The sequence below is a fragment of the Pholcus phalangioides genome, unplaced genomic scaffold (genome assembly GCF_987345545.1).
Source record: "Pholcus phalangioides strain wild (caught in Gottingen) unplaced genomic scaffold, Ppha-v1.0 ptg000004l_1, whole genome shotgun sequence".
In the NCBI taxonomy this organism is placed as follows: domain Eukaryota; kingdom Metazoa; phylum Arthropoda; class Arachnida; order Araneae; family Pholcidae; genus Pholcus; species Pholcus phalangioides.
In genome coordinates, this window is record NW_028301597.1 from 13,730,644 (window position 1) to 13,757,523 (window position 26,880).

Genomic DNA, 26,880 nt, shown 5'->3' on the forward strand with positions numbered 1-26,880 from the left:
AGAAATTAACACCACATTTAAAGATTAACATCTCAAACCTGGCAAATATCTTTCACTAGCCAGTTTTGCATTATAGACATAAAGGAATAATTATCTATATTAATGTCTATAATGAAAACAAAATTTACGTACAGTAATTATACCTTACCGTATTTGTCCCTAATTATTATTCCTAATGAAGTTTTAGCTATATTAACGATTTTTTTTTATTATAAAAATAAACTTTCCACGTTTTTCCCCTCGTTTAAAACGCAAACAATGTGCTAATTGATTTTTTTTTTGTAGAATTGCTCACTAAACGCGTTTGTAATGGATTAAAAAGTGTTTTTGATTTAGTATTAAAAGTTTAATTTTATACCATAAACTCGAGTAACTTGGGTACAGATTTCGATATTTCTTGTATTATCTCCCTTATGAATTAACATTTTTTATTACGAGTTGCACCACTAGAGAGAAAGTGGTCCGTGACGATGGCGTAGGTGGTCCGCAGGAAGACTTTATAATTCAATTTTAACTGGATAGAAAATTATTCAAGAAAAAGTTTTTAGTTGTTTCTTTTATACAAGGATAATTGTTTTGGAACTTACTATAATGGAGACAAATGAATGCAAAGCTGTACTCAAGTCACTCTCTTCGGGAGAGTCGTCACCTCACCTGAAGAGAGACTGACTTTGGTACAGCTTTGCATTCATTTGTCTCTATTATAGTAAGTTCCAAAACAATTATCCTTGCATAAAAGAAACAACTAAAAACTTTTTCTTTCTTTCTCTCTTTCTCAGTGGTGCAACCCGCAGTAAAAAATGTTGATTCATAAAGGAGATAAAATACAAGAAATATCGAAATCTGTACCCAAGTTACTCGAGTTTATGGTATAAAATTAAACTTTTAATATTAAATCAAAAACACTTTTTTAATCCATTACAAACGCGTTTAGTGAGCAACTCATTTGTTCTTTGAAAACTACATAAAAAACAATTAGCATTGTTTGTGTTTTGAACGAGGGGAAAAACTTGGAAAGTTTATTGTTATAATAAAAAAATTGTTAATAAAGCTAAAACTTTATTAGTATTTTCGATGCATAGTGGACACGTAATAACGTCGGGCCAATAGCGAAGCCTTTGACTGCAGTTAAAACTTAGTAGCCTACGTACTTTACTAGAGAGCTAGTTCTCGAAGCCCCATCCACACACGATTTTTTTTTTAAATATACGCGCACCACGGATATAATTGTGAGCTGCGCTCTCGCATTATAAATACTGTATACTGCTATCCGGGTGGACTTCTCGAGCGAAATTGGAGCAAGAAAGCTTTTGACTTCTTGGATGATTGCCAACCAACCCATTAAAGATCTCTCGTGGCCATCATCAGCATTCCCAGGAATTATCCGTAGAATCCTCGAAATAAACTCTTCTGGCCGAACCGATGCAAGTTCTAAACACAGAAAAGACGAGTAGAATGTCAAATCAGTTTGGTTTTTGCTGCTTTCGATCCGAAACGGTACAAACTGACAACCTGCAAATATCGGAGCATCTTATATATTCTGTTTTCTATAAAAACTAATAATTATCAAAATCTTGCCAAATACACGTAAAAACTTTTTAACGCGTTGTAGAAACAATCGCATGAATTAGGAGTATGTGCCAGCTCTTAATATCAAAATAATACCAGTGATAATAATTGGAGGTGGAAAAAAAAGAAAACGAGGAAATGAGCAACTAGTTTTACGCCCCGTAGGCTTCTTGACCTTGGAAACAGTGCCACGAATATGGGAAAACCTGTTTGCACACAGGTAAAATGGCACACGAAGAGCACAAATAAAAAATTGCAGACGGCGAAAGAAGTAAAATGAAGAAAGCTTCAATTTTACTTGCAATGAAATTGGCAATTAGGCGAATGCCGCTCACCTACTGACGGACAGGTTTATTCTCATCGCATCGGGGCGGAGGGCAACAAAATGTCGGTTAATGGCACAAATCGCACGAGACTTTTTTCCCCCAAAATATCATCACTTTGTTTCTCTACATTTTACGCAGCTTTACAGGAGTGGGGGGGGGGGGGAGGGGAGGAATACGCAGTTGCATCTGTCCCGTGGGGAAGTAAAACCTAGAGCGTGTTTTCGGAATTGCGAACGAGTGTTATTCAAAATATCTCTCGTGTTGCGCAATGATACTTTGAATCGTTTGCAAAAATCGAAAATAGTTTCAATTGCCTTTTGCGTAATAAAAAATTTTGTAAGTACGTTCAACTCCCAGTCGGAGATTCTTTTCAGTACGAGCCTTTCATCCAAATAATGTGTTAGGGAAGGGCAGTGTTGCCATCCGAGTTTATTATGCAACTAGTAAAATCCAGCCCGTTTTCAAGCCGTTTGGTAGAAAAGTACGCAATAATAAGAAAAATATACAGGGTACATAGCTAACTCCTCGCACCGTAAATTACTGGCAAAGCCTTGATCAAAGAAGCATACTTCCAATTAGCAGAAGTATCCAAATAACATGTGGACCTCAGGTACGTCATTCATATTGAAAGAGGCTGTATAGTTATTTTAAAAAAGTTAACTTTTTATATCAACACCCTTCGCTCAAGAGCCCAATTAGAAAGTTGTTGCCCTGTCTCTCCCGATGCCAACAAAAGAAATTTCACGTTTCCAAGTGCAATATTCGCTCAGATATTTGAATTCAAAAAGCTGAGCTAAGTTGGAAAAAAAAGCATAAACTAACGGAAAATGCTTTCCCCCCCCCCCTCATTTATGCTGTTTTTTCCCCAGTTTTTCACCATTTTTTTTAAATCCAAATATCTCAGTGAAAATTGCACTTTGAAACGTGAAATTTCTATTGTTGGCCTCGGGAGAGACAGGGCAACAACTTTCTAATTGGGATATTGGGATTTTTAGAACAGGGTGTCCTCATAAAAAGTTATTTTTTCTATTTTCATAACTGTACAATTCCTTGCAATTTGAATGTCGTATCTGAGTTCTATGCGTTATTTGGATACTTTTTCAAAGTCGAAGGTTTGCTCTCTTGGATCAACGGTTCGCCAATAATTTATTTGCTGGTCAAGGAGTTAGCTATGCACCCTGTATAATTGTAAGAATGAAGATATATATAACACAATATGCAAGAATAAGAAAAAAACTGAATCGTATAATTATAATATCAGTGGCAAAATAATGTTCTGTGGTTATTTATCTAATTTTTCTTCATGTTCAGGAAAAAAAGAAACAAAATTGTGTGTTTGATATTGGTAATTAAGTACCAGTTTAGCATTTTAAAAAGCACCATATATTGACATTTTGACCACTGGCTCGATCGGATTATTCCGCAGGTAAAATGAAAATATTTATTTTCGCAGCCTGACGCTATATAGTTGCTAAACAACAAATGTATATACTCAATGCCTTCCAAATAAACTAGGTCGAATTAATTCGTTATTGTAGGAAGGGAATGTATGGTCATTTACGTTGACGTGATTGTCTGCTCACTGTCGAATTCTTTTTTTTTTTCATTTGATGAATAGGGTACATAAACAGAAGTACAATGTATATCAGGGGGTGGCCAACATAATGATAATGGTGAGCTGTAGTATCCCGGCCCCACCGGGGGGGGGGGGGGGGGAAGACCGGTGTATACAAACCGCACCAGAAAACACACAGATCTGTCTCCGCTATAAGTAATATGGTGAAAAATGGGCAATTTAGTTATTAAGATTTTACCCTCTGGGCTCAACTTCTTCATAAAATGATACATATTCATTGTTCATCTTTAAGACTAGACATAGCCCAGGCTCTGTCCCTATTCATTGTGTATCTGGTTCTGTTCCCAGCCACGTGCGATGCATCAAAAATTACTGTTTCTTCTGAAAATTATTCCATCCACGTACATCCATAGTTTGAATTTTTACAGACAAGACATTTTTTTCATATTTTTCTGCGATTATTTTTTTTCCCCTTACCCTGTGCTGCCCGTGGAGTCCCACGCGGCTCGAACAGAAGCTTGAGGAATTTATTCACGCACCGGTAGACTTCGATAGGAGTGAAAGCGTCCCAAAAGTCAGTTGCATGGCTAGTATCGACCATCCGGAATGCGTAAACATGTTATCGTACCAAGATGAGATGGACTAGCTTCGCATGGACCAGGTAGACTACCTGTAGACGTGAAAGGATATGCCCACACACCATTTCCTGGTTCTCCTATAAACCCATACGATTACACGGAACCAGATTTGCGATACATGTACATATTCTTATTCAAGAGCTCTTTAATTAATTATTTTATCATCATTCTTATTTTTTAACCAGAATATTTGGATTTGAAAAAGTGTCGGTCTGCTTCAAGGTGAAATGTCACTGATCTGCCGCCATGTTGAAATTAAGAGATAAAATGGTTCTGTTTTCGAAACAAATAATAATCATCGCGTCCGAGTGTGAAACTCCGTTCAACGACATAATATGAACCCGACCATCCAATGACACATTTTTGCTCTTCGAAATTATAAGGGTCTGCGTAGCCCAGTCTCAGTTGAAGTCCCTATGAAGTATAATCATAATTCGCAATTAATCAAATATTTCAATTCACGCATAGTTTAAAAAATTGATGGCAGATGGCAGCACTATACATAACAGGCATTACGCCGAAAAAAATCTTCACGTTAGTTTCACAATACGTACACGCACATTCCGGCATGTACCACAGTTCGTTAGAAATTCCCTAGAGGAATATGTACGAGGTGCATGTACGGTTAAGTAGTAGTAGTTAAGCCAGTTGAAGTTTGAGATGTCACTATGAGTTGGCATTTACTTTGAAAAAATTTCGTCGCAGTGAGCAAGCAGAACACCAAATATACATTAAACTGCAAATACATAGGGCACAGCATGGCACTTGCCTAACGAGGTGATGGGGGGGGGGGGGGAAATGTCCTTAACAAACATTATAACAAATTTGTGTGTTCAAAAAGGCAATACGATGAGAACGTAGCAAATTATTTTCGTCACTGGAAATTATGAATGTAAATAGTTTGTTAATCAGATCTGCTGTCTAAACAAATTGCTCAGATTATAGCCTTTAGAATAAGAAGTTCCGCAGAGGAATATGGACGAGGTACGTGTGTGTGTGGTTTAGTAGCCTCTAGAATATAGCCTCCTCATACACTTTGATCTTAGCCAAAAGGCCGAGAAGCGATAGCCTCCTCATACAGTCGCCTTAGTTCAGATAATCATCCGAAAATCTATTTAATACGCAGTAATTTTCCTAGTCAAGGGCCGTACAAAATCACCTCATGACCCGCGGGCCAGCTGTTGACCACCCCTGATCTATATGGTATAGGCGGTATGCGCATCTCATCAAATCGGTTAGTCCACATGAAATAATAGGAGGTAAATGTATATTCGGAAGAATATTAATCTTGGAACCCCAATCACGCACAAGCGCTTCTAGTCGCAGATAAAAATTCTCACCGTGGTGGGGCGATGATAAGCGATTTCACACTCTTCCGCGGCACAAGACGTGAATCAATGGTGTGTATGATCGCTGCGGTCTGAGAATACGTGTCAGACGCGTATAAATTTGTTTCTCGCTTTTTTTTCCCCTCCCGTTTTGAACGCGTTGCGAAACAATTTTATTACGAGGAAATTCTCTTTCGAGTTTTGGAAACATTTATTCGAGGAACGACGAATGAAAATTCATATCTGTATGCATAGGCATACGCAGAATTTTCTCGAGGGGGGTTAACAGATTTTTTTTCCTTCTGAGGGGGGATTTTACTTTTTTCCTGCAAAAAAGCACTATAATCGTACGCCAATGTCTGTATTGCATCATATCCCTTTAAATGATGAAGCATTTTGCAGAAAAATTCTGTTTTGCAGCAACAACAGAGGCGAAATTAAATGCCGTGTCTTCAAAAAATCCACTGACACTTTTCAGTAAAATCCCAAGGTTGGTTTTGTTTTTTACTTAACCTCTTGACAGTGTAATTCATTTACATTAAAGAAAACACTTTTCGTCAGAAATATAAAATTTTTCTGCTGCGCGAACTGGACTCGGGTGTCACTGTCAAGGGGTTAATACGACAGTCCAGGGGCATATTTTGGCAAGAGATTCCAATTCGGTCCTGAATGGATTGCTTCAATACATGATGAAAAACAAAAGTGGCGATGTTCACAAATGAGTTTTTTCATTTTTGAAATCCATGCGCTGGGAGAGTGGGATGAATGGAAAAATATTACCATGAGCACCATTTTCCAAATGGTGCTCAACCTGGGAATTACCCCTCAATTCCTCAAAAACTGTTTTTATGAAAGTGACTCGTAAAAGAATCCCTCACGAATTCCCCTATTCTATGAACGACTCTTTGATCTCTGAGGTTTCTCAATATACTAAATACCTGGGCATTATAATCTCTTCTGATCTCCGCTGGAACCTTCACGTTGATTATATCTTTAATAAATGTCTCCAAAAACTGTTTTTCCTTCGCCGTAACCTAAAATACTCCACTCGTCATGTTGGTCACTTGTGCTACCAAACATATATTCTCCCTGCCCTCTCCTATGCCTGTGAAGCCTGGGACCCCCACACCCAAACCAACATGGACAAATTAGAATCTATCCAAAATAAGTCCACTCGTTTCATTTTTAACTGTTGGTCTTCTTCTGTCTCCATAACGGAACTCAAGCTACAACTCAATATCCAACCGCTCTCCTCTCTTCGACTTATCTCTCGTTTAACTTTTCTTTACAAACTCCTCCATGGGGTTTTTGATATTGACGCATCCAATATTCTAATCCAACCTTCACATTTCTCTGTTAGACTCAATCATTCCAAAAAATTTTAGCCCATCTTTGCCTCTTCAGATTGTCACAAATTTAGCTTTTTCCCAAGAACTATTATCGACTGGAACAACCTACCATCAAATATTGTAGATTGCACTACGATTTCCGAATTTTCTCGTACCATCAATCGACACTTTTGCCATATGTAATTCCGCATCCTCTTGTATAGGCCTCGGCCAATCAATATTGTATAAATAAATAAATAAAATTACCTAGTTTAATCGTAGCCTCTTCATAGTATTTGCACTACAACTTAACACTGTATCTCCACACAATGCTAATTTCTTAGAATTTATTACCTTAATTCAGATATATTCAGTCGTGAAACATATCTGATCGAGCGCAGTTTCATTCTTTCGCTGAGAGAGAAAAGACGGCAGACTTATTTCATATAAGCATTGGTTGAACGTGGGATTGTTTTCTATTTCAGACAGTGTGTGTGTGTGTGCGATACTATTTGCTCCAGTATAAAGTTGTTCGTAAACGTATGTAAAAAAAGAATTTTTGTGCAATCCACGGGATTTATGAGCCATTCTAACATCGTGGTGAAAGCAGAGAGAGACGTCGAGGGAAAGCGTTGCAACAAGGCAGTCACGAATGTGTATTTCGCGTGACGAGCACTAAATGCCAAGACTGCGTCAGGGTAGAGGTAAGTACTTTACTGACCACAGCTCTCGTCGTTGTTTGTAACGACTTATTATTCTGGCCACCGTGATCGTCCTTTGTCGATTCCACGATCGAATAAATAACCTTATTTCCCGTATAAGGACAATTACATTTTCAAATGCTGCATTTCAAAAATTATCATTATTTATTCTCGTTTATTATCCGACGCTCAAGGCAACCACACACATTGCGCGACCACACACTGCATTTTAGAATTTATTTCTCTATTTTTGTCTTTATTTTGCGTATCGCGATCTATAAAATACTGCTGCACATCTACTATAATGTTGCTCTGTACTTTCATTTATCATATAATAAACACACAGATGCATTGTTGTGTTTAAATGTGCTTTTGTTAAGGTTTTTTTGGTTTTTTTTTTGAAGAAATACGTCATAATTCCAACGTATATACAAGGTAATCAGTTACTTAATTCCACTTGCCGCATTTTACTTGCAAACTGTTAATCCTTGAGAGCATACTTCCAATTAGAAAAATTATCCAAATAGCATGTGGGCCTCAGGTACGTCATTCATATTGAAAGGGGTTGTATAGTTATTAAAATAAAATGTTAAATTTTTACACCGACACCCTGTGCTCAAAAAATCGAAGTTGTTGCCATGTCTCAAAATAAATTTCACGTTTCCAAGTGCAATATTCGCTGACATATTTGAATTCAAAAAGGTGGGGGCCAAGTTGGGAAAAAACAGCATAAACTTACGGACAATGCATCTTTGCCTGATTCTATGCGGTTCTTTCCCAACTTTGCTCCAATTTGTCAATTCAAATATCCGTGATAAAATTACACGTAAAAACGTGAACTTTTTTTTTGGCCTCAGGAGAGACAGGGCAACGACTTTCTAATTGGATTTAAGAGCACAGGGTGTCCGTTTAAAAAGTTAATTTTTTTTTATTTCAATAACTACACAAGACCCCTTGCATCATGAATGACGTATCTGAGTTCTATATATATATGCGTTATTTGAATACTTTTTCTAATTGGAAGTCAGCCTCTAGAATCAACGGTTCGCTAGTAAAATGCGGCGAGTGGAATCGTGGAATCATCCTGTACATGAAATGGAAATTCTTTGGGAATTCCCATTAGGCCGCCTGAACAGTTTGTCAAGTCTCAGTTTTTCATCAGAGAATTCCGTGTGATATCACGATTTTCGAAATTGAATACACTCAAACTCAATTATTCGAGGCGCGAATACGAGGAGGTCTCCTATATCAAAAAGTCTCTCCGCAGAGAGCAGGCAGGCCTAAAACACGATACTGACATAACATGAAAAATTCAAGCATTTCGGTCTTTACTTCAGAAAATGTAAGGTAGATGGCAGCACTGAACACGAAAAAAGTGCAACTAGACAACATAAATACGTTAGGGCCACACATACACCCAAAACACGCATTCTCCGGCATATGCCGATTCGTTAGAAATTCCGTAGAGGAATGTGTACGAGGTGCATGTGCGGTTAAGTAGTCAAACTCGATTGTAACGACATCGAAGATTCCACAAAATTTCGTTGACCGTTTTTATTTATCATTTATTTACCAATAGCTGTGAAAAATGCCTTGCAAGGCACATTAAGACCTTTTCCCTGACGAAAAATATAATCATCAAATACTTTCATCAAGTTTTTATTTCATGACGAGAATGATGACTACGTATATTTGATCGAGAAAAATACGGAAAATTTGTAGGGCTAGGATTTTTATGCTCTAAAACTTCTAAAAAACGCTCTATTAAAAATGCATATATGCTCTTGAAAAACTGTAAATATGCCCTATAAAATGAAAAATATGTCCTGAAAGTTTTTCATTTCTATATCAAATAACATTAGCATATGATAATGAAAAGTGTTGGTGCAGTTTAAAATATTTTGGATTCAGGGTATAAGCTACGACCGCATTTTTTGCAAAATCCCAAAGAAGTAGTAAGGGGGCCATTCAAGTATTACGTCAGCATCGATGGGGGGCGGGGTTTCCGATTTGCTGACTTTTGATGACAAGGGGGGAGGGGGGCTTGGATAATGCTTAAGTCTTCCCAACTTCAAGGCGCGAATGCGAGCCGATCTCCCCGTTAAAAAGTCCTACAAACAGTACAAATATTCAGTCATTACACTTCGCTCACTTCACTTCTGAGATATAGATGGCAGCACTAAAGATCATACACAACACTAGATACGCACTCAGACTGTTAGGTACACATACTTACACTTCCGGCGCAACTCACTAGGTAGTAAATTGCCCATGGCTATAGACCTGAGTTGTGTTCGGCTTGAAAAAAAGAAAAAAAAAGGAAAAAAAAATGCTTACGTCATCAACCACCGTTTATGAAAATATGAAATATTCTTAATGGAATCTTACTCGGTGCCCCAAAAACGAGAAAAACCTTTCGATTGTTTGTGGGCACTTGAAGTAACATTCCTCCTTATTGATAAGTGCCCTACAGAGCCACTTTAATGATCTCTAAATGTTTCCCGATCCAAGTGATCTGGGAATGTGTCCGGGCCGCTTAAGTGCTCTGGAACTGTGCCACGCATCACTCAAGTGATCCGTAATTATATGCCGCAGACACTTAAATAATCTGAGAATGTGTCGCGGGTAACTTGAGTGATGTAGAACCTCACCGGGGGCCACTTAAGTGCTCTTAAACTACGTCACACGTCACTCAAGGGATCTCTAAATGTGTCATGGATCGCTTAAGTGTTCTGGAACTGTGTTCCGGATCATTTAAGTGATCTGAAAATGTGCCACGGGCCACTTAAATGCTCTGGAATTGCACCACGGGACACTTAAGCGATCTGTAAATGCGCCGATTAGCTTACAAAATTAGGTTTGAGGAGGGCAGGCAGCATCAGATAACCCCCAGGGCCATATTTGGTCCGCGGGCCAAGGGCCTTTATGCGATTTATCATTATATGTCTTAGAGGGTGAATCGCAATGAATTTATTAAAGAAAAATTTTGGGTTCATAGCCTTCAAATAGTATTGAAATTAACAGAAATTAATTATAATAACATGTAAAGGTATTTCTCTCTTCCGAAATTTCAATTAAAAAAAATTTTTGCATTAAAATAATTAATTTTTTTCGGGGGGGGCACGACCCACCATGCCCCCCCCCCCGTGTACTTCTCTGATCCCACCAATATGCGTTAGGATTCAGAGGGGCAGAGCTGATGACGAAATTATGCTGACAAGAGGGGGGGGGGATCAAAAATGGCTGAAAATTTGCTTACGTAATACTTGAACGGCCCCTAGCCACTTTCGCAAAAATGCATGCAGTAGGTACGAAACGAGTAGACACATCCAACCATCAGTCATCAGCATTTTGCTAAAGCTTTCCGCCACCCATTTTCGTTTTTTTGCGAAAGGAACTTTTTAAGACTTTTAGACTTAGCATGGAGTGGCTTCAGCCATGGTTACCTTTCAGGATGACTTGGAGATAAGTAACTGGAGTAATAAACTCAACGATCTAAATATGGTATTCCAGGCGGAGTTGTTTGCGCTGCTCACAGCTACGCAACAGGCAAGCGCCAGCAAGAAAGAAACACGCATTCTTTCTGATTCACTTTCTTCGTTATATGCGGTTCTAGATCCCCTATCACGCCACATGATGGCTAGGAAGATTAGAGACCTATTACTGCGAAATAGACATATCTATATCTCGTGGATCAGAGCGGAAATACTGGGAATGAAACAGCTGATGTGTTAGCCAAAAGAGTGACCGAAAGACCAGGAACAGATTTCTCTATCCCTCTTCGAAGTCGTGGGCGATGAAGAAGTTGCGAAATGATCTGTTACAGAAATGGCAATCACTATGGTCAAATGACACGAAAACAGATCGTAATATCTATGAAGTTCTTCCACAAATTAAATGCTCTAGTTACGGCTGATCTAGAGAGACTATTTTATTTTTTTCAGAGCATGGCCCCTTCCCCTCCTATCTTCATCGTTTTCATAAGAGTAGGCTTTCTAACATGTGTAAATGTGTGGAGGGGAGGAAAGCGTCTTTCACTATGCTATAGCGTGCGAATATACCAGGGACTTTCATTTTGGCTCTACTACGCCACAGAATTACACCACGTGGAAGCTACAGTTACTGAGAAAACACTCAAGAATCGAAAGAATTAAGCGCTTTATTAGATACGTCATTTCAAACAAAGACAAAATCACAGTCACGAAACAGTGCCAAAGTACGAATGTTTCAGTTCTCTCACAAGCCGATAACAACTCTTCATCAGACTCAGACTATGGCATGAGACGAGATATTTTGGGGTTGTCTCACCGCGGCTTCTGACAGATAATGAAGTTCCTTGATTTCCGTTGCTGTCAATGGGCAATGTCGCCTGTCTTGTAAATATTATATATGAGTGTTTATATGTTTGTATATATATGTTTATATATCTCTATTCTATATATGTGTCTATAGTTATTCGGAGCCCCCTTCGAGGCCTGCTGGTGACGTGCGTATGCACCTGCCTATGTAACCTCAACTTTTTGTCTTCTTGCCCGCTGGTGGTCGTTCGGTGCTTGGTGCTCCGGACGTCGCATCGCTCTTCCACCACGACCCAAGCTCTCTGGGTAACCAGCTTATATCCCCTGTGGGGACCGAGCGGGGGTCATAGTCGGTTTCGGGTCCTTGCGATGCCAGTCCGTCACTATGACCACTCGACCACCGTAGCGGCCGCTTTTCTAAGTCCGTTGAATGTGAGCAAACGCATCATACATCAATTTTAAAAAAAGCCGTAACAGGTTCCGAGCATGCATCGTATCCTCTTCAAAATGTGACGAATTCTGATGCCGTCGACTCCAGAATGTGATGTCAACGGCAAAATAACGTAAAAACCCCAACACACACCAAAACATACATTTATTTAGTGTTTCCTGATGAAGAACAAACATCTCTCGTGAGTGTCTCGCGCATTAAAATTGTCTTCGTAATTTTATGATGCCTTCTTTTTTTAATAATAATAATGTGATCCTCACGTACTCCAAGCTGTACTCCACATGCTGATCCAAGGGATCAGCATGTGGAGTCCATCCGTCCAGGGAATTGGTTAGTGTTAGTAAACATCCCTGCCCGAACCGGGATTCGAACCCAGACCTGCACAGTGAGAGGCCTAACCACTCGACTGCCAGGCGGCTTTCCAATTATTATTTTCTTTTTTCTATTTTATAAAATATTGAAATTGGAAACACGAATAAAAACAAAATGACTTCTCGAGTGAAAAGCAATTTATCTTCTAGAGGAAATAATTATTTGTTATTATAATTTTCTATATATACTTAAATGGTCCAGATTTTTCAACTCATTTCGTTGGATTTACGACCCCAAAACAATTTATAAAATTCGAACGAGATAAATTTCATTTGAAAACAAGCGTCAGAATTTTTTTTATTCCTGCAGCTCATTAACTTAAACAAGAGAAATCTTTTCTGTAATGGAAAACAATCGCGAAACGTCCCTTCCCCACCGACATTAATGAATATTTTGTTTCGCGAATCACACAGTTTCAAAATTAAGACTGTGGAAGCATTAGTCGGGCGGGAATCAACTAACCCCGAAGCAACTGCAAAAAAAATCGAAATGAGATACCCTTATATTGAAAAAAATAAATAAAAGGTAGGTATGTTTACGAAATCTGTAACATCTTATCCTCTCGGAGAAATCCAAGAATAATTCATTCGAGTCAAAAGTTGGGAAAGACATTATTTCTTAAAAACTAACGAGATGCAAATCAAACGAAAATTCACAAACGCTAGAGGCGAGATACGATCGATCGATCGATTTGAAAAAAATTAATCGCAATCCCTTTCGACAACATTCAAAATAATGGCAATGTTTGAAAGAAGATACTTTTAACTTTAAACGGTATAATCCAGCCAATACATGTTATGACAGCGTATAACCCATCTTTGACCGCTATTCAATTTTACATCAAAGTGTACAATTCTTATATACACGTCCTTCAAAAAATTAGAACACCCCAGAAATTTACGAGAGCAGTTCATAAAATTCTCGAGCTAGAAAGCCCGTAATTAATTAATTCGTTACGTATGTAAACCCAGAATTGTTCAATCTTCGCCATACGGGTAGAAAAACGGGAAATTTCTGCAAACATAAAATTACATGTGCATTTGGTAGGATAGCATGAGGGAACGCGTGCCGATATCGTACGAATAAATTACACTGTGGCCATCTTTGGCCTTGATCATGGATTTTATGCATCAAGACATTGAATTGATGTCTCTAGCACAGATCTGGATCGGACCTGAACTACGAATCCCATCGTCGCTATTTTAAAGTCGATAGTATCTGGTTTGCAATAGCATCTTGATTTGTTTTTTTTTAGCACGACTACACAATCTCTTGGCAGTATCAGCATCAGGTTCAATCATCAGATATCACGAAACCACCGAAGTATCGATGATATTTGATGGACATTGCCGAATTGTTAATACAATCTTCGTTTCCCATCTTCAAACGAAGTCTTCAACTGTTTGAACCAAAAAACAGATATCAATGAATTAGAAGACTTCTCATTAGGTTCTCTACCTTTTGGTTCTAGAAGTTGAAGACTTGTCATCATCATCATCTTTTTCAACCATTTTCAATCCCCACTGCTGGATGAAGGTCTCCGCTAAATTTTTCCATTTTACTCCGTCTGATGCTTTTGCCATCCAGTTGACTCCAGCCACTTTTCGGATCTCGTCGATCCATCTTCCTTTTAACACCACTGGGTACAAATCCAGAATACTTGTGGTCCATCTGCTGTCCTGTCTTCTTGCAATATGTCCAGCCTATTTCCATTTCAAACGTTCAATTCTTTCCATGATATCATATACCTTTGTGTGGCTTCTTATCTAAGTGATTCGTTTTCTGTCTCTTCTTGTGATGCCTAACATTCATCTTTCCGTGGTCCTTTGAGTCTGTCGTCTGTAGCATTTGTATCGTCTTGCTTGTGTGTCCATGTTCTAGCTTCATAAGTCAGTGCTGGGAGCACACACTGGTTGAACAATTTTCTTTTCAGGCATAATGGCATGTGTAAAAGTTTTCGGATTTCGACGTTTCGTTTGCACGAGTGGCGAACATTTTCAAGTGAATCATTTTCAATCAACATTTCAATCTTGAAAATGTTCGCCACTCGTGCGAACGGAACATTGAAAGACGAAAACCTCTTCACGTCGGCCAAAAAACCCGAAAACTTTTAAAGCTTAATTCTGATTATGTATATTCTTTATAATGATTTGTCGCTTTTTCAATCTCCCCAGTAATTGAAGAAAACCCGGGAAGCGCCGGGTATTATAGCTAGTTAATTATATAGAGGGAGAAGAAACGGAAAATTTCTGCTCTACTCTCATCTTCTTTCCAGCATTTCCCATGTGTAAACAATGATACCAGTTTTTGAGATGTGATCACAACGCTGTTTCCCAACCTTTTTTCTTCCCACACCTCCTTGGGTAATACCTTTTGTTAGAAATTTCAGGGTTTTTCTGTAATTGATTGCATTAACTATCCGATAATTAATTTTTATGAATTCTTTCCGTTTAATGTCTTTTCGGCTATGGCTAATATTTATTTTTTTTGAAAATATTTCAAAAACGAAACTAAAAAAACTTTCTATTTTTTTTTAAACATATTTTTGAGATTTGGGGGAAAAAGATTCACTGAATAGTTCTTCACATATTGATTCCAGCCACAACAACTATAAATTAATGTTTGTCTGACTCTTGCTTCACTCACAATTGTTTCTTGACTGAATTTTTCGACGTTTTTCCTGAGTCGTGTGTTCACAACAGTATCAGATCTAAGCACAACATGCTAATTAACACGAGGTACCAATTTAAACTAGACACGAAATAGTTTAAGTAAATAACGGTATTTTTTCTCAACTAAAATAGAAAACAAGCGCGATCGCTAATCAAAAAAGAAACTTTTACAACGCAAAATTCGTGCGAGCACAAGTCAGAAGATGAGGTGTCAAAGTATTGGTATGATTCATATTTTTTTAGGAATTGGAAAAATCCAATTTTTATCACCATTTTAATTTCCTTGAATAATCAGTCAACATTTTGTAATTTTTTTTCCATCTCGAACCCCCAAAACGTTTTTTTTTTTCAAGCCGAGCACAACTCAGGTCTATCGCCATGGGCAACACCACCCAAAACTGCTCTCCCACACCCTTAGGGGTGCGTGCACCCCCGGTTCAGAACCACTGTACTAGATCGTTTTTCTTGCGAAAAAATATGCTTGGCTCTCAAGAAATTTAGCAGGTGCCTAAATTATGTTCAGATTTGTCATGCATCATTTATATATTTAAAAAATTATTTTGAAGGGGGAAACCACTAAATATAATGGCACTGCTGTAACTCTCCGCTATGGTGTGAAATTACAAAAAACTTGTACACTTCGATTCATAAAATCAATATGTTTAAAAGTAAGGATTTTATGATTCACAACGGTCGACTTCATTGAAAAATTAAAACGCTGGTATCTCCATTTCTGCGAGTAAATGCTGAATACATATTCATAGCGACAGAAATTTCTCTGGAATCGGCGGGAGAGTAAACCCGGCGAAATTGACAGATGAAGACGAATCGAATATGCACATACACTCTCTTCCTTACATATGATTCGGATTTAGCCACCAGCTGATAGTACATGCATATAACATGAGCAAGATGGAGTGGTTTCCAGTGATTTCAGAAACCTGTGTATTGTGTTTGCTCAGGGATAAAAGCTATATATATAAAAGTGACCTCTATTACCCAAAGAAAACTCTGACCTCCAGCCTATCATTCATCAAGCCAACGAATACAACGAAGTATTAAAAATACGTAGTGGGATCCCCTCCACTTATTCGTATGTATTCGAGTTGTTATAACATTTGTTCCGGAAGTGGGGGAGGGGGGCATGTATGCGAATTACGAATTGGAAACGGTGAGTCATTTAGTGAGCGAGAGGTTGAAAAACGATTTCAAGTCAGAACTGCCAAACGCTTATGGTAGGAAAATATTCCACCTGCACTGCAGTATGCGTAGTTTTATAACATGCCACTGGAAGGACGCTTGCACGAATCAAGTGCAAACTGGTTTGGGTAGGGTTCAGGGCCGTAACTGGGGGGGGGGGGGAGCAACTGCTCCGGGTGGCAAAATTTAGGGTGCAGCAATTTCAAGTAGGAACAAGGAACACCGGTAAAAAATTATCGAATTTTAAAGTTGTAGGGGCGGAAAAATAATGTCTGCCCTGGGCGGCCGAATCATGCTTGCCCCAGGCGGAAAAAACCTAGTTACGGCCCTGGTAGGGTTACCCAAAGAAAGCATGACCCGCAGACCTCTTTAGTAGCGCGTATATGTGTGGTATTGCTTAGTGGTCGCGGGCATAAATAAAATGTCAAATTTTAATGTTCTCAACATAAACGACCGCTCACGCGCGTTTTAGATCCAACAGTCGATTTATGTGCGCAAAGAACTATGCTTGCAATAACCGCAAACAACACCTTAGGCCGGTCGTCTACTGGGAGTTACTGCGACTTGTTTTCGTTCGTGGTAGCTTCCATTGGACGACCGGAATGGGCATGTACATTTTTGGAGATTTGTTGAGCCCAAGTGTCCCACATGTAGGTGTAGTTGACAGGGATCCATCCAATCCGGGGTTCCGAGACAATGTCCAATCTTTTTCCCCCACCTTTAATATACAACGGAGAGTTCCATGAAAAATTCTGGCCTGTAAGACCGTCAAAGATTTAGGCCTGAGGGCCCTAGCGGCAGGATGTGGGGGTATCATAGATACTTGACCCCCGAAAAATAAATGAATGTATATTTCATTTTGAGTCTATGGTGCCAACAGCGCTAGAGGTTCCACTCTCTAGAAGCAAAGAATCCCCCCCCCCAATCGCTAGTATTACCTCATGGTGATATTAGTTCAGTTAGCATATAAGGCAAGTGTTTCAATTTTTGTATATATATATATCACAGAGCACACGGAAACCTACAATCAAATTCCCACACACACTGGAAATCAGTTAAAATATGATTACAGTAAAACTTCGATCAACCGTCCCTCGTTTAACCGCCAGTTTCTGTTATCCGTCATCGTCAGTTGCCGCAGGAAGCACTGCTGTTTATAGACAATGCCCCGACGCCCCCTCTTGCGAAATCAAAAGTTACGATAGCAAAATAGCACATGCCTCTTTGTCCCAACGAATACAACTCCACTTATCGAGCCTATTGACCAGGGTATAATTCAAAATATGAAGCGACGTTACAGAAAACATTTTATCGAAGGCTTGCTCTTATCTTATGATGCCATGACTGCCAAAGAATTTTGGGAGAGATACAACATAAAGGACGCTATTTTCAATGTCGCCACTGCCTGGGCTGACCTTACAGTGTCTAACTTAACGAATGGGTGGAATAAACTCTTGCCTGAACCTATTGATGAAACTGAAAGAACTGAGACTGTTAGTGTTGACGGAATCGTCCAACTATGTAGGACTAAACAGCGAAAGCATTACGCCAGAAGAAGTAACAGAATTTGTTGGAATGTGACAAAATGGACGAAGGCTTGAAATTTCGAACGCTGATCAAATTGTTTCTAGTGTGACTACCATTGAAGAAGAAGAAACTGATGGTGATGAAGGATCGGTTCTTAGCCAAAAACCTACATTTAGCCACTCAGAAGCAGAAACAATGTTATCAAAGTGCATCGACTGGTTAGAAATGCAAGAGGAGGCAAATGCAACATAAATCCTACCTCTACGTAATAAGATACGGAACATCACCGTGCAGAAAGCTCGAGACTCAAAGACACAGAAGAAGATGACAAATCATTTTAAAGTACTGTAACGAAGGTTTGTAGTATTACAAAATATTTCTGTAAATTTTTCCTTGGAGAATATCTTCTTTGAAAGGTTGAATTCTGAACGTGGCATAAGTACGGAAGAAATATTACCATTGCTAATTTTTGTATTATCTATATTTGAAGAAATATATATATCGTAATACAAATACCGCATTATAAATGATAACCTAAATATACCATCCAGTTGGATTTCCGTTGGCTTCGACTAAGTCTCTCCTCTCTAAACGTCAAAGTACGTAAAATGTATGACGGTTCGTACATTGATGCTATTTTTGCAAACCTACTGAACGGGACACCTTAATCCCTTGGAGTTCACAACATAGGCGGAGCTAGACTTGGAAGTCTGGGGGGGGGGGGGACGATGATGATGTCAATTGATATATGCATATATACATTAGATCAGTCAACTTCACCTTTGACGCTGGGGTGGGGGCAATGCCCCCCACGCCCACCCCCCGTATCTTCGCCCTGGTTCACAAAGGGAATTTAACTTACTTAAGAGTATATTTTGTGTGGTGCTGTTTTTCTATTCTATTTTTTCTGTCTTTTATACACTTTTTCATATTTCTATCTAATAAAAAAATAATTTGAAATGTGTAATTATTTTCGTCATTATTTTTCACGTATGACGAGACGAGATATCGGAATCATCGTCGAACCAGTGGCGTTTCACACGTTAACAAGAATTCTGAAGCACAACCGACCGACACATCTCTCTATCTGAATAGTGTATTTGAAAATCTTTTTGGGTTTAGCCTCGTTGCCGAGGCGGAAGGGTTGGGGGAAGGGAAGTGAAAATCAATCGACGATGATCTCGTCTTCGTCTGAAATTCGGGCAATAGAAAGAAGAAATTTCTTTTATTGCCGCCAACGAAAATAGGGCTCCCCCTAAATGGGCTCGTCTATACCTGGTGGTAAAGAGAGGAAAGATGCACTCACACTGTGCGTGAATGCATCGCCCTTGTCAAACGCGTCATTTCCTGCGATGGGCGCGTCCGCTTGAGCAGCGGCGTGTGAAAGGTCGCGAGTGAAAATATAAAAAAAAAACGTATACTCTTTTAAAACAGGACTGTAACTGCACGAGTACAAAAGCTTTACGGGTCGAGTCGGTACATACATGAAAAAAGGACGTCGCATTGACGATGGGTTCTCTCTAGTGGAGTGGGGACCGGCCACTTGCAATAAGGTAGAGGTAGGCAGCCTGCAATGGGAGGCCATTCTGTTCACAGACGTCCGATTCATTTCCCACGTCCCCCCATGAACTTTGGGCTTCCATCATTGCCCTTGTTGTAAAAGAAAAGAATTTGGTCTATATGGATGCACGAATGTTAGCCACCGACGCAGCACAGGTACTCGATTGTATCGGAAATTCACTTAAACGGGAAAATGAAAAAAAAAAAAAAAAATTACAATTTCCTACCACAAGTGTTTTTTTTTAACCACATAAACACATACTGTATAATCAAAATTAAGTGAGTATTAGACGAATTCTGAACTAGAACAGGACTCAATATTTCAAAAGAGATATTGCTATTATTTATTTATTTTGGTTAGACACACGGTAATTGTGTTTTACTGGCAATGTGTGTGTGTGTGTGTGTGTGTGTGTGTGTGTGTGTGTGTGTGTGTGTGAGAATGATCAAGTGGCATTTCGCATAATTACGGATCGCCCACAAAAGCATCCCACAGGAACCGCACCGGGAAACCCAGTCCCAAAATAAGGGGATTGGGAAAATTCTAACATTTATTAACAAGTTAAGCACCACGACTAGCGCTACTATAGTATCAAGTAGTTGAAGCCACTTATTAGAATCACGGATAATGTTATCATTCGAGTATTGTTTATTGTATTTATTCGATAACGGAACGGGGACCGATTTCATAACATGGGAAAAAATTCGTTTCAGTTATTACGACTTCGGATGATGTTATCAACTTTTTTCTGTCCTTTTTGTGCATTCTGAAGCTAAGATTTAAGCAAACTTATTTTTTCCCCTGAAATTATCAGGCTGCAAGACTACGTTGGAGTCTAGAAGACGTTCTCCTCCTTCCCCCCTTGTTGACAAAAATTTTCCTACTCGATGCCGCAGTCAGTCTGTAGTGCTCGCTGTGATCCATATACGTGTGGAGCTGTTTTTGCAATGACCTTCTTATAGTTAAGGCAAATTATATACAAAAAACGCTTCCCTTCAGTTCTTGATTAGTTTGTTTCAGCTGACCAGATTAGAATTTCTTTTTGCGAAAGACTTTCTCAATTGATCTATGAAACGTATATTGTGCATTAAAGAAAATCGCAATTCGTGTTATGGCCGGTGGTTCTCGACCTTTTTTCGTGGAATATAATTTCTATGGGGCCTCTTTACTGATTCATTTCACTTTCCTCAAACGGCAGCGGAGCTCCCGTGACGTGCGCACGGAACTATCAGGGGCTCTCCGGAGCACCAGTTGAGAACCGCTGCATTAGACAGTTCCATTCTAATGCCTCGCAATGGCTAAACAAAGAAAAAAGCGAGGTTTTATCTCAAAGGAAAGGGAACGTGATTTTTTGAACATTTTGCAACCAATTTATGCGGGACAAAAAAACAAAATTGTCCCGTAATACTCCAATATACCCGTTTACCATACGTCCCACTTCACCAAACAGGATGTATGATCACCTCGCTTGTGAACGGGACTTTTTCGGATATAGTTATCATTGTTATTGTTAATCAGTAGGGCGCGGATTTTTATGTCTTTGCATATTTTTTTTTTTTTTTTGCATATTTTTTTTTTTTTTTGCATATTTCTCTATTTTTACGTGATAAAGCATATTTGGAAAATGTTTTGGCATATTTTGCATATTCCATAATTTTTGATGAAAAGTTAATTTTTCCCTCGCTATTCCAATCCCGCTTCAGACTGGTTTTTTCGGTTCACGCCTCTGACGAGAGCTCTCGGGGCTAGGACTTCATGCATTGAAAATGGAACGTCGTGGCCGATTGGTAAAATATCCTGAAATTCAGGTTTTTCAACCAATCAGCGATGACAATAAATTATTGAAGCATGAAAATACTAGCCCTTTAACGACACTGGTGTGTGGCTGTAAATAGATTAATCAGCTGAATCGGTGTCGGTGATGGTCCCTCGTGGGAAAAATTGGCTAAAATTGGTAAATGGGGGGGGGGGGGAGATTTTAGCGTTTGTGAGAAATTTTGCGAATTTTTGTCAAATAAAAAGAATTATTATTATTTTAATTTCGTGCTTTTCTAAAGCTTAATACCAGTACGTGGCTAGGTATTTTTACCTATACATGGCAGCACATTAATTCTGAATTTTTAGGGAAAAACTTGCTCAAAAGGGAAATTTTGGCTCGATGTAATTAGTTAGTAAAACGAAGCATTTCTGCTGATACAATAAGTAATCGTTCAAAATAGTTTAAACTGCATCAACACCTCACATTATCATATTATTTTGCTAAAACTAATAAAACTAATGTTATTTGAGATAGGAATAAAAAATTGTTTAGGACATATTTTTCGTTTTATAGGGCATATTTAAAATTTTTTAAGAGCATAGTGCGTATTTTATAGAGCATTTTTTAGAAGTTTTTAGAGCATAAAAATCCTAGCCCTAGTAATCAAACACAGTCCCGATGTGATAGCACTAAAACGGCGTGGACTGTATTTGCACTCATCCTACACCGAATAGGAAGGGAGCAATAACCCATACCAATCAGAAGGTAACTCAATATTGTTTCTATTTCAACGTAACCTAACTGCGTGATCTTTTTTCCCCCGTACAGCATTCGTTGCAGTGAAAACTCTAAACACATGCACACTTATGACGACTTTTTACCGGGAACAACATTACATGCCGTCTTCCAAGGAAGCCCAGCCTGGAAGCCGACTTATAGCCCGCTTTAAGGGCTGATTCTGGTCAACATTACATCCAGCAAAAACTGCTCAGCTCTTATAAATGTCCACTAAATAAATCATCACGATCGAACGAAAAACTCAATCGTATGGTAATCGTCTCCGAAATCTTGTCATTTTCTAGAAAATTTAATGAAATTATTTGTACGTACCTCATACAGACTTATTTCATCGGATTTGACGTGTATTTTGAAACATGTTTGACCCAAAATTTCGAACGAATGTCGCAAAAAATATGCATTGATCTATGGTATGAAAAGAGAAGAGAAAGAAGCTCCGCATCCCCCATGACCCGGTCCTCCCTTGAGCATTTTAACTCAGGAAGAGCCTCTTGCCATTTGCATATTACCGGCGTTGTATTATAATAAATCTGATACTTTTATAGGTCGATACCCGCATAACTGCCCTTATATTCAATTTCATTGAATGTTTCACAATCGTGGAAATGGACTACAGGTTCGGTTTCCTCGACATACGTGAGACATTCACCTACACAAAAAATAGATTGACGAATTCGAATTTACCTGTGCGGGGTCACGTGTCTTGGATTGAACTTCCTCGAAGAACTAGAAATCATTTCCCCTTAATCTGCGAATAAGAAGTCGAGAATTAGTGCATAAGAACGGGGTTTGTCGAAAATAATTCATAATTAATTAATTACTCGAGGAAGAATCGAATGTCAAGCCATTAGAAATGTGATTTAAAGAACAGTCACATGTTATATTTCTAACATACACGTTTCATAGAAAACTACAATCCGGAAATGTTACGAATTACGTCGTCGCATTAGAATTTAGAGTTTCTGGTGATTTCGTGCACTAAGTGAGGTAGTAAATACAAACGTAGAAAGAATTTATTCTTTGATAGAACGTTCCGAACGCGAAACAAACCGAAGTTGTCGCTTTTCGCCCATAAAACCGATAGATACTTTGCGTTAGAGAAGTTTAAGTCTGAACGTCCACGCGCAAAATTATGTTTTGCCACACTTCTCACCCCAAAAGGACTAATTTCACCGACGGTCCAGATCCGGGAGAGATTTGAATAAAGCAATAATCCTATTAACGGACGGACGGACGGCCGAGCAAAAGCTAACTCTCTTCTGCGAAGCTCCAGAAATCCGGTTCGGCCGACCCCAACAACCATCAAGACTAAGTATACTACGCGTTATGAGTTTGCATCTCTGATATCGGAACACGATCCAATTGTGGAAAGCCAATGTCTGTTTGCCTCTGCATTTCACCTCTAAAACCAAATGATTATATCGATGGCCCAGTTCAAAAAGGCAACTCAAAATTCTATGTTTTGAGATATCCGCATTTTGAAGATTCACTTTGTACGGAACTGAACGAGAATCATTTTCATTCACATTTAACTACGGAATGGAGCTAAAACGCAATGTTTCAGTAGCTTTTTGATGCAGCTGCAAATATCTTTGCAATATACGCTTCCGTAAAATTTTATTCTACGCAAAGGCGCCGGAACCTGAGGGCTGAAGCTATTTCAGCCCCCACCCGAATAATTCATGAATATACAATGCAACTCATCATTTCGTCTCCTGCGTACGGGCTTGAGTTCCGCACGGGACAATGGTGATTTTCAGCCCCCTTTCCATGTTTTCTTCATGCCGGCGCCTCTCTGAATGTAGGGATTATCAGAAAAAAATCATCAGAAAAAAATTGTGCCGCGATCGACGAGTTGCTGGCCACTGCATGTCCTAGACTAGCGTTCCCAAAGTGGCCAATATTGCCACCCTTGAGAAAGTTATGGAATGGTCCGGGGGGGGGGCAATAGAAGCTACAGGTATAACATAAAATCCTATGGGTTTGCTTTATCGACCATGGCTAAAATTGACAATGGTCGATAGAGCCTGGGCGGTGCACGGAATGAAATGAAATGAAATGGGTTTGCTTGAGTTGGGAGCGACGAGGGAAAAAATGTCTAAAGAAAGGGGCGATGAAACAAAAACTTTGGGAAATCATATCCTATATAGAAAAGAATCTATCCTAGATAATATATATATATATATATATATAACTTTCGTTACACGCAGCTCCCTCGGCCAATTTACGGTTCATTCGCGGCTCCCCATAACAGTTTGGTAGGTAATGGGTTACGAACAGTTACTGAACAGCCTTAGTTGTAGCACCTTACCGGCCATGAAAATCTCGGATTGGCAGACATTTTCACTTATAAAAAAAGCACTTCAAAGCATAAATAGGTGCACAAATGAAGGTATCCAGCTCGTCGCGACGCCCCTGAAAGCCACGATGCACACTTTGAGAAACACTGTCCTAAGCTGGTGTTACACTATAAAAGTTTCATAAAATTTCATTTGAAAAATTTAACCAATAAGGCTATCGGTTGCATTTTCTCGAATGTACCTTAAACCGATTGCACCGAATTAAACCTTATTGGTTAAATAATTCAAGTTTTATAAAAGAAATTTTATGAAACTTTTATAGAGTAATCCTGGCCTCAGACCCTTGGTGCGCGTTTTAGATCTTCCTTTTGAGAAAATTAAAAGGGAATGATGGCGTGGCGGTATTAGTGCATTGTATGTAGTAAGCAATCAGTAATCGAAATACGGGTCGCTTGAAGTTAACTTGAATTGGTTAATCACGCCACACGAATTTTTTTCCCTTAGTGATCCCTGCTCGTACGGAACAGTGCCCTTACGGACAGAGGCGTACGCAGGATGGGGGGTTACTCAGAGAGCACGTGCCCCCCCCCCCCCAACCCATCAAAAATTATTTATTTATTCAACATTGCTGGACTGAGTCCTATATACAAAAAGTAACATTTCGGTGGGAAAAAAATTGAAATATCGAAAGAAAATATATCCTTCATATACAAATACAAATACAACGCCACAACAGGCAAATTGGCCAACGAGGTGACTGACTTAAGAACATCATGAATCCCCGAACCATTTTTTGGAGGCCCTACCTACTACTGCTACACCACACATGCACCCCGCCCACACCCCCCCCCCCCCGCGGAACCCACAACGAATCGGTACATGCGTGAATGTGCGTGTACGTGTAGTGAAACCTGACGTGAAGTTTTTGTTTCTCTGTAATACTTGTTATGTATAGTGCTGCCATCTGCCCCCAGTTTTTCTAACTATGAGTGAAGTGTTATGATTGAATGATTTATCCTTGTAGGACTGTTGCTCTCTTTGGCGGGACTTTTCAACGGGAGATCGGCTCGCATTTGCGCCTTGAAGTTGGGAACCACAGAAAACCAACTTCAGCCGACCACCACTGTGGGGTTCGAACCCGGATCCTCGCATCGCGAGTCCGTCACTATAAATGCTATATTAATCACTATGCTATATTAATAAATTTTTGTTAATTTAAATGCTTTTTGAAGGGTGGTAACTCGGAATTTCTCAGGAAGAAAAATGTGCCACCCCTCCCCAAAGCCTTTTGTGCCCCCTCCAAAGATTGCCTGTCCAGAGGCAACGAATATCCCAATCTTTACCTTGGAGCTCGTGAGCACTGAACCAAAAGGGCAGTCGAATTTTCTTCCAACGAAAGATTGGGATATTCGTTGCATTTGTAGTCCGTTTACCCGGAAAGTGAAAGGACGTGGGTTCGATTTCTCGCAAGGGAGTTGAATTTTCTCTCCCCTAAATATATCTTCGCATCATCCAGCTATTGAAAACCATCGTACGTACATATTTCCATACATGTATATGACCCGTGTATCTGATAAGAATAGATTACACTAATCCACGTGATTTTTTAATACGTCAGATACGTCATTTAAATCATCTTTCTGACCAAACCGGGTGTATCTTCGAAAATTTGGAGAAATACTCTAAACGCCGCATTCTCAATAATGAAACGCATAAGACGTTTTTTGTGTCCACTAACAGATCTTTTTGACACAAATTCAATGAAAGCTTATTGATGTTGGGTACCAGGCACGTGGTATACTTTCGTAACGTAATTACTTAACTCTTTATTTCAGACAATTCGAGCCAATGGTATCGAGAGAGACTTTTTGAAACACATTCAATTTCAGTTAGTAGGCCAGGAACGACGCCGCTCCGCTGTTTACACGGAGTACGTAAGACTGGATGGAGAGGAAGATAATCGGGAAAAAAATTCACATGCGAATTTCTCTTTCTGAACTTCATCTCCGTTTGCGACTATATGTATATATATCTAGTCTTTCATACTCCGAGCAGGGTGTATTGCACCGTGACACGGTTAAGAACGAACGTTTGAACTTGCGGCTTTTGTAGATGTAATGAAACAAGTCTTCGGGCAATATCTTCACGAGAAAACTGAATACTGACTCTAGTGCAGTTTTTCCGATTTTTCAAGGATTAACATTCACGCTGGAAGGTTGGCCCGCCTCAAACAATCAATCAACGAATTGCATGCGACGGTCTCTTTTTTCCGGCGTTATCGTAATTAGGCTATGTTGATTTATTGTCTTTTCATTACCTGTATCCGTAATACAGTCAGGTAGGCCAAAGGTGATGGCAGCACCAGCAAGAGAACAAGAAATACACCACACGAATAAGCACAACTCTGACAACATAACTACGTTAGGGGCCATTCAAGTATTACGCAAGCAGGTTTTCAGCCATTTTTTATCTCCCC

The 26,880-nt window shown here is 39.3% G+C and overlaps 1 protein-coding gene across 2 annotated transcripts in view; it reads right to left on the reverse strand.

Annotated features, from left to right (window-relative positions):
* LOC149086568 (core alpha-(1,3)-fucosyltransferase-like) overlaps positions 1 to 26,880 on the reverse strand; it is a 98,253-nt gene that overhangs the window by 65,953 nt on the left and 5,420 nt on the right. The window contains exon 2 of one of the 2 annotated variants that reach the window (XM_089230922.1): positions 22,789 to 22,852. The exons of the other annotated variant lie outside the window; for it this stretch is intronic. The gene's annotated coding sequence lies outside the window, so the exon portion shown is untranslated. The remainder of the gene's footprint in view (positions 1 to 22,788; positions 22,853 to 26,880) is intronic. 2 annotated transcript variants of the gene reach the window in all.